At 39.8% G+C, this 15,155-nt stretch overlaps 1 protein-coding gene across 1 annotated transcript in view; it reads left to right on the plus strand.

The window, feature by feature from the left end:
• slit3 (slit homolog 3 (Drosophila)) overlaps positions 1 to 15,155 on the plus strand; it is a 332,135-nt gene that overhangs the window by 116,968 nt on the left and 200,012 nt on the right. The window lies entirely within an intron of this gene.

Here is a 15,155-nt window from a genome sequence, read left to right on the forward strand (position 1 = left end):
CAGTCAAATTTACAAATGCCTTCACACTGCCTGTGAGAACAGATAGCATCATGTTCTAAACATACCTTAAATAGTCTAAAGTCAAAGTGAACAGTTGTTCATATTGTGAATTGAAACCCAAATATATTCCCGGTATTTCAAGACATCACAGCTAAACACTGACAGGAGTAGATAAGGCATGCCAAACAATTCCTCCCACGATGCCTTGCCAGAGAAGATGTCAGGTGTGATGTGGATGAGAACATGTGGCCAAATGCAGCAGACAGAGCAGAACAGGTTACAATTACAGTACTGTATTACATGCATTTTTTTTTACGGTTGTAATTCCGGTGCTATTTCTGTTTGTGTATCTTGCAGCAATACTGAAATCTTTTACAAATACATGTATAGATTGTGCTGCAACAGTTCTGTGTCTGTACATTGCATAAAACTACTCTGAAATGGTCATTCAATTTTTTGTATTGATATTCTGCAGCAAAATTAACAAAATGTATGCATTTAAATACTACAGTAAACCCAACAAAACAAAAATGTTGAAAGGCTTCAATTATAAAGGCAGACCTGACACATACAATAATGACATTTATGTTATTTAAGCTGATGATAGTGGTTTTTTTGGGGTCATTATGTTATGATTGACTAAATGTTCCTGTTGGAAGGGAACATGTTACTGTCATGTGTAATTATTTGACTTTGTAACATTTTAGCAGGGTTTTGCTAGACACAGTACTGTGGTAGTTCATAATATTGTATTTTGGAAATTAATTTTTGGGTTTAGTTTACAGTGTGTGTTTTGAGCATGAAATTAACCGTTTTGCCAATTGTGTGTTTTATGTGTAATGGTGCATTAAGAGTTTAGGAAACGTGTTAAATGTTTTAAAAAAAGAACAGTCATAGCGATGGGGTATTTATTTCAGATCTGGAGGTGTAAAAAATGAATTGCACCATAATTCTAGCTGGAAGCAATGCCTCTTGTTCGTAAACGCACCCCTGTGCTAAAGTAGATTATTTTACAATTATTCTGCATATGTTATGTTGTTGTTTTATATATGCCGTACAGGCCAAACGTTTGGACACACCTTTTCATTCAATGTGTCATTATTTTAGTGACCATTTACATTGGTAGATTCTTACTGAAGGAATCAAAACTATGAACATGTGGAGTTATGTAATTAACCAAAACAGGTGAAGTAACTGAAAACATGTTTTATATTCTATTTTCTTTTTTAAAAAAAATCCATCCTTTGCTCTGATTTCTGCTTTGCACACTCTTGGCATTGTCTTGATGAGCTTCAACAGGTAGTCCTTCAAGACTGTTGGAAAACCAATTCAGCTGACCGCCTCTTGAAGCTCATCGAGCTGTACATACATACATACATACATACATACATACATACATACATACATACATACATACATACATACATACATACATACATACATATATTAGCAAAAAAAAAAGAAAAGAAAAAGACACTTAGGACATATAAGGTTTAAGGAATCCCAGCTGAAAAAGACACGCCACAGCAAACAACACTAGGCTTTCAGGAAATCTTTCAAGCTATTGTGATATTAACTGCTTTTGTCCAAAACTTCTGTGTCTTTTGATTTCTGAGTAGCCATTAAAACTCATTTTAGTAGTTAACTTACAATCATTTGACTTTGGCACAAAAGTATAGCCATTTAGTATATTTAGCTCACCAGCATCCTTCGAATGGGTTTATTGTTTTCTGTGTTTTCAGAGGGCATTGCAAACTACTTCTTTCTCATTTCCAGGAACACGCTGTCCCTTTTTAATACATGTTTTTGTGCAATTAGCACCGCTAATTTGCACAACAGCAAATGAATGGAAACACTGCTAAAGCTTAAATTGTGTGGTGATCTGCACGGCTGTAGCAAGGCTGCAAACAGATATATACAATATATATCTCGATATTTTTCTTCCTGTAAAATATTCACAAGTTCACTCACTTCAAGCTGTCTGGAGAATTTATAAACATACATCAGTAGATTAAATGCATAACAATGTAATGATTCTTGTCAAGCTTTAACCTTAATGCCCATTTTCTACCAGTCTGAGCTTTAGAAACACTGGTACGTTCAACACCAACGGAGTTCTCTTTGTCCATCCTGCTTGTGCAGAGAGACGAACCACACCCCTCCCTCCCCTGTGTAATCAGGAAACATCTACAGATAGCCGTAGTGGCCAAATTACGTCAAACATCTTGAAAGCGTTTGAATTTGGGATGGAACCCTACTTGCATGGTTAAGAGCTTCTGTGTCTGTTGTTGATATTTAATTTATTTGGCCAGCATATTATTTCTGCAGGATATCTGATTACTTGCAGGGCATAGCTGTTTATTGCCCTGATCTTGTTCTTGCCATTGAGTTCACTTCTTAGGACTTGCCTTTGTCATGGTCTGCGTCTGTGTCTTCCCTCATGTGTCTCCTTGTGTTCTCCATCCCTCTCTAGTTTCTCCTTTTGTGTCTCATAGTGCCCTCATGTGTCCTTTGTCTGCGTCTCATTTATGTGTCTCTTTGTGTTCTTCATGTGTCTTCTATTGTAGCCCTTTACATCATTCCTCCCAGGTCCTGTGTTCTTTCAGTCATCCCCAGGCCCTCCTGGTGTTCCTTCACGTTCTGTGTCCTTGTAGCTCCAGCCTTTTTGTCCCCAGCTTCCTCCTGGTTTTCTTCATGTCTCTTAGTCTCCCCACCTTAGTTTATATAGGTCTTGTATTTCAGTTGTGTGTGTATGTGTGTCCTTCCCCAGCTCGGTGTGTGTGTGTGTGTGTGTGTGTGTGTGTGTGTGTGTGTGTGTGTGTGTGTGTGCGTGTCCTTCCCCAGCTCGGTGTGTGTGTGTGTGTGTGTGTGTGTGTGTGTGTGTGTGTGTGTGTGTGTGTGTGTGTGTGTGTGTGTGTGTGTGTGCGTGTCCTTTCCTAGTCAGGTCTGGTGTCCTCCTCTGCTCCTCCTCTCATTATTGCTTTCGCCTGTGCCAGTTCCCCACACACCTGCTCCTCGTCTCCTATCACTCCAGCCCCAGTGCTTTAAGGTGAAATACAATAATTATGATCAAAAATAACAAATTTGACGTATCTTTTAAAAATTGTTTTTTTTTTTTTGACAAATTTGACGTTTCCGTAGTAAAACAATCCATTACACCTTCACTATCCTGACATAAACTGTAGCCTTTTCTAAACTACAACAAAGCTACTTCATTAAATATTGCAAAATGTAAAATAAGAGTGTGTTTCTGTTACTTTGAAGGTCAGAAACAATAGAAAACAACATGAAATAAGCAAAAATCCTAAATCAAATGGAAGGAAAGTTGCACTGAAAGTGACTGGAAACTTAACAATGAGTAATAAGTCAGGCAGTTTGTTTGGGGCTAAAGGGTGCAGGGTTTTATGGATCGTTGGTGTTCGACTATGTGGGATTGGCAAGTTGCATGGAGGGGAGTGGGAAAGCTTTGAAGAGTGGGCAGGAAACTAAAATAAAAACAAGTAGGAGGAAGTTAAATTCATTCTGCACTTACAAAGATCAGCAGCACGCGATAAGAGAAATGGAAAGAGAACAATTGCTTTTAATTTCTTAATAGGTTCTTGAATCTGATGTAAACAAACATTAATGTTTAGATGTTTGGTCCAGCTGATTGAGGTAGAAACTCTTGTGCTGGATTGTCCCACTACCAACTTTGGCTGAGTGCACAGTAGATCCGAAACAGTGTTTACGATGATAAGGGACAACATTAGCCATTTGTTTAAGCTCATTATCATTCAGACATAGCTGAAGGACTTTGCAGATGATCATGTTGGAGTGATACAGAACATTTTACTGGAGTCTTTCTTTGCCAGTAATTGTCACTTGTACATGAAGTACTCATATGTTCTCTGGGAGTGCACCACAGGGAGTTGAAACGGTTCAAAATACAATCTGAGTTACAGGTTTGCAGAAGCCAGTTTTATTCCTTTCCTTTCTGTGCCAATTATGCTTTCTGTCACTTAACACAGCCATAAATCTTTCCATTAGGTCCATTTGTCAGGACGTGTCTTTCTTTCCCGTAGAAATAAAGTTTAGAAGTAGAGAAGAAAGAAAAATTAGACATGAGGGTCCGTATGTGAAAATAATAAAAAGAAAAACATTCAAAGTATAAGGAAGGGAATACAACTACTATAAATTAGTGATTAAATAATGTTTTAACATGTTTTCCACAGTAACTGGTGGCTACAGTTTTATGACTGACTGAGCAGAAGGGTAGAATAGACATTTTGGATTACAACATTTTCATTTGAGTGAGTGTACGTTGCCAGTTTGGGGCGTTTAACTTCAGTTTTACTGTGAATGTGGAGTCTTAGATGATATTTCCACTACTTATAAAATAAGATGTGAAGTTTTGCCAACTTCTATGAAACTGAAATGGTCTCACGTCATAAATCAGTTTGGAAAATTACAAATTAGGAGCTGTTGTTCAGTAAGATCATCACCTATTAAACACTGTTTAAAAATAATAGTAATAATAATAATTATCTATCAGCTGCTTTGGAAAGTTTCACTCAAATGGATTCTGCTGCTTCCACAGTTTTGGCATGACGTTTTTTTTCTTTTTGAAACAAAATAATTTGTCGGACAATCTGGTATTATATAATTGTAAACACTAATTATCTGCTGAGATCTACATCAGCTGTTGTGTCTTTATGTATTTATTAAAAATTCAGGAACAATGTCACTGAAAACAAAAGCTAGGTGACAATGGTAATTAGGTTTTAGAGCAATAGGATTGTTTTTTTCGTCAGTAATCACAAATTGTTCCAGTTCTCCAACCTATCTGCTTTAAAAGATTCAGACAATTTTAGTTACTAACTTTATTTTGTTTATTTTGTCAATTTAAGTAATTGTGTTTATTGCCTGAAACTAAACAAATCCAGACCAAGCAAAAATAAAGAAAGAAATAAAAACACTAATTAAAAGCTAATGCAAACTGAGATAAAGCAGAAAGTTTAATAGCATGATGACAGAGACTACTAATTAAATTAAACAGTAAAGAAAAGTTTACTTAGAAGCTTAACTAATAAACAGCCCAATTGTATCTATAAAACAAGTACATTTATTGTAAAATCTGAATAAATTTAGGATCCGTGGATCAAAATATGATTTGATGTTAGCTGACCCCACAGTTGATGGGTTTAAAGCAAACCCCAGGACTTCAGAAATTTCATCCTGAGAGGTGTTGACACTATCTGTGGTTTTAAACCATTAACCAAATTGATTTCACAGGATGTTTATTTCATTAAGCCGACGTGTTGTCTTTTGCGCTGAAGCGTATTTTGTATAAATTCTGACTGGAGACCATCGGCAGAATTCTACCCCCTGTCTGACTGCTTCTGGCTGTAAATGAAAGATAAATCCATCAGCTCTAGCGTTTCCACATTCAGCTGATGTAGATTGATAGCCCCGTACTGGGAGATAGACGCTCACGTACACCTACACATAGTTAATCATGTGTGTGACGGTCCAAAGGGGAGGCAGGAAAAATCTGGAATACCAGTTGGACTCTTGAGTTGGTGTGTGACTTGGCCTCTTGCCCTGTCCCTCCACGAGCCGCACAGCAAGAGGTCCGACTTGCGATTATCCCCATGAGTACACACACACACACACACACCTGCTAAAACCTACCTCCACCTGTCAGAAACTTCCTCTCCACTTCCTGTTTCTGTCAGATGCAACACAGAAATCTTCTCCTGTGCACAGACGTCCTATTCATTCATTCATCACCATAACTATTTATTCTAGTAGGAGCTTTGTAATGTAAAGCTCTTTTAAAATCCCTTTCATCATATGTCTACTGCTAGGTTGTCTACATATGTGTGCTGATAGAAGCCAGTGTCACCAGTATAATGTTTAATTGGTGTAATTAACCTGTTACTATAGTGATTAACCTAGGCAGCAGATCTGTCAACATTATAATGACAAACAGCTGGTGTGACTAGACTCACGGGCATACAGTGCACTACGAAGCACACACAGACCGGCATTCGTAGACAATAAGATCATGCTTTTTGTCCTTGATCTTCGATGTGGACACGTTCATTCTCCATATGGTTATTACACAAAGCTGCATTTTCAAGAATTACTTTTCCCCCTGTTTTACTTCTAACAAATGCCAGGACAAATCCAGGTACAGTTTCCATTATGAGTATGATTAAAGCCTAAACCCCTGCTGAGAAGAAGGAACACTGGAAACTCGCTGCATTCGACTTGGAAGTTCACCATATGGAAGTCACTATCAATTGTGTGAGGATTTACAGTGTCACTGCCACAGTTTTCTTTTGAATGTCTAAGTTTTCATCCCACTGATGAGACGCATGAAGGATCTTAACAAGAACAATGTAAGTGAAACAGTTTTAGGAGGAAACTGGTAGATGCTGTAATCAGTGGATGATGATGTACGCTTTGATTTGATTGCTTTCTAGTGTTTCATGCAAACAAGCCCAAGACGTTTTTCTGCTGCCATTACAATATCTGACCCGGAGGGACACACTTTTATTAAGTAAATAATTTAAAGATAATAACAGACAGTTTAATGGATGAAGAGAAAGACTGATAGACATACTGTAGACTAAGAAAAGCAACATGTCACTGGTTTTTCAAAGGAAGTACGTTTGCTTTGATGAAATGCAGAAGGCCTTTCGCTTCTACTTGTGTTTCTTTTCGTGTGTACACGAAGATGTGTGCACAAGTCTGTAGGTTTGAGGAGTTCTTACTCAGCCTACCTTTAATCTCCTCAGCCATGGTGGCACAATCAGTGGTGTTCATCCTGACAAAAACCAGTATTCAAGCAATTAGTGCTGTCACTTTCCATACCTTTATACTGCGAGGGTTACATTCATTTGACTCTTGATGCAGAATACATTTGCCTCAGTTTTTTATGTTTATTTCAGTGAAATTTTTGCACATCTTGCGATCTGCTATGCACTACAAATCTGTGTGTGTGTGTGTGTGAATGGATGAATGATTGACAGTAGTGTAAAGCGCCTTGGATTTCTTTAACTCAGAAATGTGCTACAAATGCATCATGGTCATTTATCTATCAATGATGTTCCCTTCTTATTACCTCGGCCACAGAGGTTTCACAGGATGACATATTTATTTATTTATTTATTTTTACTAGATAAGGAACTGGAAATCTGCTTGTGTCTGCTGAACCCAGTCACTCACCTGCTGATTTTAATCAACAGGTGAGTGACATGGTGTAATCAGGTGTGTTGAAACAGGGAGACAACTAAAACATGCTGGGTACCAGCCCATGGGGAAGGCAGTTGCCTAACCCTGCCTTAAGCCTGCCGCACACGAGAACAATCGGCTGAGCTAACAGCCTCAAATGACCGTTTGCTCAGCAGATTGCTCACCCTGTGCGCCTGATTTTCACTGAGTTTTCCATCCCATGAGACGCTGAGCTGAATATCTGGCCAGTCAGATGTTTTCCGCCTCACTTGGGGTAGAAACTCACTGTGTGCGCACTACTAAGCTGCTGGCTGAGCTGAAACATTCTAGTGGCCAATCAAAGCGCGTTTTCTGCAAAACATTACCCCAAGATGTATTCAGATGCAGCCCCCTGCCCTGTCTGTGTGTCTGAAAAATAAACAAAACGGTACCTTGCGGATCAGTGGGCCCACTGTTTCCATTACCCTCTCGAAGGATCCGGGCAGTGGTACTATCGGAAGGATTCTGGGTTTTCCAGGTGCATCTCTTGGAGTAAACTGGCATAAACTCCTTGCCTGGCCCATCTTTCCAAACACCATACACATACTTTCCTAACCTTGAAATGCCAGTGGCGGCGATGCTTCATCAACAAAAAAGTATAGGCATTTCCTCCGTTTCCAGCTCTGTCTCCATTTTGTTTATTTTCCGGCACGCAGACAGGGGCTGCCATCTTGGAATCATGTGATCAGAGAACGTGCTTTGATTGGCCACAAGAAATGTTCAGGTCAGCCGGCAGCTCACGTAGTGCGCACACGGCGAGCCTCTACCCCCCGTGAGGGGAAAAATATCTGATTGGTCAGATATTCGGCTCAGTGTCTCATGAGGCGTAAAACTCAGTAAAAATCAGGCACACACGACGATCAATCTGCTGAGAAAACGGTCATTCGAGGCCGTTTGCTCAGCAGATTGCTCTCGTGTGCGGCAGGCTTTAGGGGCCTCTAGGATCTCCTTTGTGTGTGCTTCTGTTTATGTCTTCGGACGGTCACATTCAGTGTCTACCAGTGTTGGGAGTAACGCCGTTTAAGTATAACAGCGTTACTAACGGCGTTCCTTTTTAGGTAACGGAATAATCTAATTAATTACTTTTCCCACTGTTGCAATGCCGTTACCGTTACTGGGGATGGAAGGTTGTGCGTTACTATGTGCTTGTCGAACATTGAGCAACAGTGTGAGGCTTTCTGACCGCCACACTTCAGCTGCAGCCAGGGAGAGAGAGGTGTCGGTAACGCACTTACAAACACCATGATGATTGGCCGGGTGGCCGGAGACCCTCAGTGTTCTCACCGTCTCAGTCACTGCCTGTTGTAGACACAACAGAACAGTGATGGGAATAACACCGTTTAAAATAACCGCGTTACTAAAAAAAAATATTTCTTTCTGTCACAAGCAAACTAATTAATTACCGTCTTCTTTTAACAAAAACTATCGTTTCTGTTACTAATAAGGAAATGCGTGCGTTAAGCAGTGCGGTGTGTTGAAGCTGTCATCAGCTGATCGGGAGCTAAAGAGGTAGATGTTTTCATACAAGTGCGTCACGGCCCGTGAAGAACGAGGAAGACGTGATGAATATCTACGGCTGCAGACCCCCCGCAGATTCGTTGCTGCAGCAGCGAATCTGCGGGTCTGCAGCCGTGCCCTTCTTGGCGTGACAGTGGGACGTCCCGAAGGTCCGCTCACCTGTTCACCGCTCAGACATCCTGATCTTCTACCTTCCTAGATCATCCAGCTGTAACCTGTTTCTGATCATGTCTTTAGTCCCGCTGTAACACTGATGCATCAGTCTCAAACGTCATGGAGCTCAGGTGTTATTAGAACTACCTGTGTGTGTTTACCACCCAGCTTCAGCTCTTCTGTGTTTGGGTCTGACCCAAGTTAGTAAATGTAAGTCCTCCATCAAGCTTGTGCCTCTTCTAGTGTCATTTTAAAGGATTTTATTTATTTATTTAACCATTACTAGATTAGCAGCAACAGAAATGCTACTAAAAACACACAATTATGTGAAGCTGGAAAAAGTAAAATACTGCAAAATTACATTCATTTCTGTAATTTAACTAGACTGAGAGACCATTTAAAGGCCCGGGAACCTTCACAGGTGTTTCAATTTGCAATTTTAAATTTTTGCTGATTGGGGTCTTGTTAAATATCACACAGTGACCTTTTAATAGTCTAGATAAGTGTAATGTTCCTGTTAGTAGTTCCTCCTGTTGAGTGCTTGTTTATTTAAATTATTCAGGTTTATTAAAAACATTTAGACATACATTTTATTATGTTCCAGTCATTAGTCATTTATATTTCACTATTGTAGTAATTCTGGCATGCTTTAATGAAAAAAGTAACTACGTAGTTATTTTTCTTGGTAATTAGTTACTTCTATAATCTTACTTTTTTGACAATCAGTAACTATAACGTTCCCAACACTGGTATCTACTGATGTGAAACACAACCAAATGTAAAGCAGTCAGCTCCAGGGGCCAGATCCTCCAAATCTGAACTTTAAAATGAGCTGCTTCTCCTCTACAAAGAAAAAAGTAAGCTGAGGTGTTTCAGACATCCGAATAGAATGCCTCCAGCTCTTCTTCCTCTACTGGCTGTCTGAGGACAAGCATTGGAAAAACCCAGACCTTTCCAGAGAGATTGTGTTTGCCTTCTCAGTGGCCTAGTGATGAGTCCGGTCGGGTCATACCAGAGACTGCCCACTTGACCTCAGCTTTAGGAGGCTGGATTGGGGGCTAAACCACCAAATGGATCCTGAACCCAGCCACTGCTGCAGCTCACCGCTCCCTCACAGGGATGGGTCAAATGCGGAGAAGTAATTTCACCAGTATGCTATAGATGACTATGAGACTTCAACTTTACATATTCTCATACCTGGGAATGTTTGGAGATGCCCCAAGAGATGTTATGGAGTGAAGCAGGAAAGAGGAATGTACGAATTTCCTTCTTGAACCTCCATGGTGAGACCTTTAATAGAAAATTTTTGTAAGGGTAAATTGGTTTGATTTGAATTTCTTTATATATTCTCTAACAGTCTCATTAAAGTTTCTCATTTAGAGTGATTACAAAGGAAATTAACTCAACTGGGAGCTATGAAGCCATCTTGTTTTCATGACTCATGGGTCAAAAATCTGGCTTCAGGAAATTAAACAATAAAAATGTGATACTTGCTTTTATATGAGTAAAAACAAAGATTTATGACTTTGTTCGTGTGCAGATTTTATTCATCTAAACTCACCCCACACACCCACCCACATCCTCCTACAGTGCCTTTTGGAAACTCGTGTCACTCTTGGACAGCATAAGAAAACCATCCACAGTGCAGATAGCAAACAGATTCTGTTTTAGACAAGCACATCACCCAAAATGTTGAGGTCTTTGTGTGCAGTTGTGTATTTGCTCCTTTCTTTGCACGACTGTGTGTGTGTGTGTGTGTGTGTGTGTGTGTGTGTGTGTGTGTGTGTATGTGTGTGTGTGTGTGTGTGTGTGTGTGTGTGTGTGTGTGTGTGTGTGTGTGTGTGTGTGTTTATAAGATTAGAAGGAACATTTAGTGAAGTTTTGCACTTCAGAAGTTTATCACCTCTACGTCACCTCTGTTCTTCCCTCCAGTCAGCAATCTGTATTACCAGACTAATATTTCCATTCTCTCACTCAGCGTAAAAGTTAGCATTAGCCATCAGCATTCACCTATGCAGCTGATACCATCATGATTAATTATAGCGACGAACTTTGACCAACCGGAACTTTCTTGGTGGAGAGAAGATGTTGTGAAAACCTAATTGTTGTTACTTAAAGGTGGTATAAGAATAAACATCTGACCTAATGAAATCCATGATAATAATAGTTTTATGTTTCATGAACACAAACCGTTAAACACACAATCAGTGACAAACCTTTATCCCTGTTTTAGGAAATTTCCAATAATCACAGAGGACTGATTTGTGGCTGCATTACAGGGGTTTTCCACCAGGTGACGCTGTGTTGCAGTCTTTCCCTACCCTGTGGGTGGGGGTGGGGGTGGGGCTTACAGGTGGGGCAGGGGTGATGGATCGATAAGGGTGGGCTGGGTTCATTTTACCTCTCAGCTCTAAAGAGTTTTCCATCGGCAGACGTCCCTCTGCACATGCAGCACAATCCCTTCGTTTCAAAGACGATCCAGGTTGTTGATTGTGTCTAAAATTCAGAGGGAAGCCACGCTGTAAACAGATGCAGGAGCTTTAGTGCGGGTTTGCTCTAAAGCCCACATGGGGAACACCCCACCACCACCCCGTAAGCTTTTTCTCCGTGTGTTCTATTGTTTCTCCTCTCCTCGATGTTGTTTGCCCCATAAGTCTGATTTATGCCCAAACATGCAAATGTGTAACAGTTATGCTGATTCCAGGAAGCTTTAAAGATTCAAGCATTAATCAAAGCAGGGCACATTCCGTCAGTTATCCAGTTTTTTGTTTTTCTTTCGACGTAAGTAGATCTGCTTTCTGTACATGTCTTTTTTCTTTAAACACATGTAGATGCTCTAGTGTGCATGTGTGTGTCCATGTGATCTCATGGAAATAGTTGTCTAATATCTTACAGCGTTTACTTAAGTGGTAGCAGTTGATTGACTTGGCTCACTCTTACTGTTTTCTCACTAAAGTGCTGCTTTTGAATAAAGATGTGCTTGATAGAGGATACATATTTTTAACAAGATTCATGAGCACTGAAGTTTCAACATTTACTCCTTAAATCTGTTCCTTTTGCTCAATACATCCATTTTCTCCTGATGCATACATTCCTTTAATTTTTACTATTAAAATATGTTGATGATGCTTTAAAAACAATATGTTTCACATATTTTGCACCTTATTTTCTTTAATGTAGAGGAAGACACATTTTTTGATGAAAATTATTTACAAAATATAATCTTATTCCCAAGCTGCTAGTGGTACATTTTCACATCAAGCATGACGTTGTCTTTTTATACAAATAATAAAACTGTCAATCAATGTAAAAGTTCCTGGAAGGCAACTTCCAGCTGAAAAAGGGAAGAGGACGATGAACAGATGGACAAATGGGTAGGCAGGCAGAGTGATGGCTTCAACACACCAGCTCAAAATTAGAGTAAGAGGAACCGGGAAACAGAGACAGGAAACATTATCTGTAGAGAAAGGGAAGAGCTGCGGATTTCCACTGATCCCAAGGTAGATTCCCGAAGTCTGTGTGGGATTTGAAGCTAAATAAGTAGAGTTGCATCAATGAGACATTTGCTCAGCAGTTGGCGGAGGATCAAGTCGAGAACAGGTTTTTCAGTTTAATCACTTTTTTAATGCAGTTTTTTAAGCTCGCTTTTAAAATGTTCCATTATCTTTTATACCTGACACGCCTCTTAGAGAAGTTTATTTATGTTAATAGCCAATAATTGTTAGTAACTCATAAAACTTGTTTTCCTTAGACTAGATAATTTCAGGAGTGTGAACATGGTTCCTATAAACCCTCCTCCCTGTTTGCAGCCTTGCTACAGCCGTGCAGATCACCACACAATTTAAGCTTTAGCAGTGTTTCCATTCATTTGCTGTTGTGCAAATTAGCGGTGCTAATTGCACAAAAACATGTATTAAAAAGGGACAGCGTGTTCCTGGAAATAAGAAAGAAGTAGTTTGCAATGCCCTCTGAAAACACAGAAAACAATAAACCCATTCGAATGATGCTGGTGAGCTAAATATAAATGGCAATACTTTTGTTCCAAAGTCAAATGATTGTAAGTTAACTACTAAGATGAGTTTTAATGGCTGCTCAGAAATCAAAAGACACAGAAGTTTTGGACAAAAGCAGTTAATATCACAATAGCTTGAAAGATTTCCTGAAAGCCTAGTGTTGTTTGCTGTGGCGTGTCTTTTTCAGCTGGGATTCCTTAACCCTTATATGTCCTAAGTGTCTTTTTTTGTGCTCAAACACCAGAAACGCTAGAAAATTAAAAGGTAATATAAGGGTTAAGGGCATGAGAAAACCCAGCAAACCTTTCAGGCCTGCTGGGGCAATGCCCATTGGCTGGTGTCTGGAAGAAGGAATGTTGTTGGAAGAATCTCATGTTGAAAAACAATCACAGCATGGACTATTTGTATTTTCAAAAGGCAGTAATTTGCTTCATCGTTATCCTTTTTCAGCTCCAAATGTCTTCATTTGGTCAACTTTCATCAGGGTATTTATACAGCACATGTCATACACAGAGGCAACTCAATGTGCTTTCCAGTAGCGAGAATAACACGAACATTAAAGTAACATACCAGCACAATAAAACACACTTATACATACAGTACAGTATTAAACCAAAGCAAGACAAAGTTAAAGGGTGAGCAGTTTTAGTTCAGAAGGTGCAGTCATGCAAAGGCTGATGAATACATGAAAGTTTTCAATTTTGATCTAAAAGTTTGGGCCGATTTGAAGTCATGGGGAAGCTGATTCCAGCCTAGTAGCTAATCATCTTCACCCTGTTTGGTTCTGACCCGGATTCTACCAGCTGAATGTTTCTGACTGATTTAGATCAGGAATGCCCAACCCCTGAGAGCCAATATCCAGCTTTTTTAGTTGCTTCTGTACACCGTACATGCAAATAAACACATTATTGCTACACCCTGTGTACGCATTAGAATCAGAACAAGGGTTTGACGACAGGCTGAACAGGTCATTAAAAACAGAACACTGCCGTAAGTCATTCATCCCCTCTGCAGTAAGAAGGTATAACTCCTCAGTTTATCTGGTAGAGGCGTTATCCTGTTACACAATAACACTGATGCAATACTCGGTACGTGTTCAATACTTGTGCAATACCGGACGTACATTAATATGTCTGTTTCCTACATAGTTCTGGGAACCCACGTGTCCTTTTTATTTGTTGTCTTTAGTTGTTGAAGGTTAAACTAATAACTTACTGCCTTTGTGTGTTTAACTGTAATCTTATTATGTTTCTCCTTACTTTCCCATAAGTGTATGTGCTGCTGTAGCAAGTGCATTTCCCCACTATTCTATTCTATTCTATTCTATTCTATTCTATTCTATTCTATTCTATTCAACAACAGAATCAGGTATGTTTTAGGAGGGAAACAACTAAACTCTGCTGGATGGGGGTTCTCAAGAACCAGGGTTGTTTGCCCTGATTTACCAAAAGTAATTGCGTTTTTTCTTTAACCCGATTCTACATTCCAGTAGCTGTTTGGTCTGTGTGCTTCAACACTGACAGCATGATATTTGTTTTAGGTCAATGAAAGACGACAATCTGTTAAAATTTTTTACCAGGCAGTTTTGATGTCTAAATCACGATCACAAGAACACATAGCTACTCTCAGTCTGACAGAAATGCATGTTCTCTAATGGGCTCGACACACGGGAGGCGACAAACGACCGCGATCAGCAAAATTTGTCGCTGTCGCTTTTATTACCTGTCACACGGGAGGCGATCCGCGGCAGCGGCCAGTGGCAAAGCCGTCTACGCGTTCTGTTCCATGGCGAAATCGAAACTTCCGTTGTTTTGTTTGGCTGTGTCAGGTTGGAGGGAATTAATGTTATTTAAGCGGTTCAGAGTTAATAAAGCGGTAGATATGATGTTTCACAAGGTGCTGCTAGAGTTATGTGAAATCTTACTTCTGATTTTACTATATAAACATAATAATAATAATCAACTTCTCCTCCATGTTTGCTCGGAGATGTACGGAGCATCCTGTCCGCTCATTGGTCAGTGAATGAAACCTCCGTTGATTGGTCCTCGTCCGAGCGACAGCGATGAAAAGTTGAAAATGTTTCAACTTTCTGGGATCGCGTCGCTGGGTCGTCCGTGCACGACACGTGCACGAGCGCAAAATTTCACACGCACGTTTTTCACGTTTCGCTTGGTAGGAGGGAGACCCGCGATTATCGCTTTGTCGCACATGTCT

Source organism: Nothobranchius furzeri, chromosome 1, assembly GCF_043380555.1.
Source record: "Nothobranchius furzeri strain GRZ-AD chromosome 1, NfurGRZ-RIMD1, whole genome shotgun sequence".
In the NCBI taxonomy this organism is placed as follows: domain Eukaryota; kingdom Metazoa; phylum Chordata; class Actinopteri; order Cyprinodontiformes; family Nothobranchiidae; genus Nothobranchius; species Nothobranchius furzeri.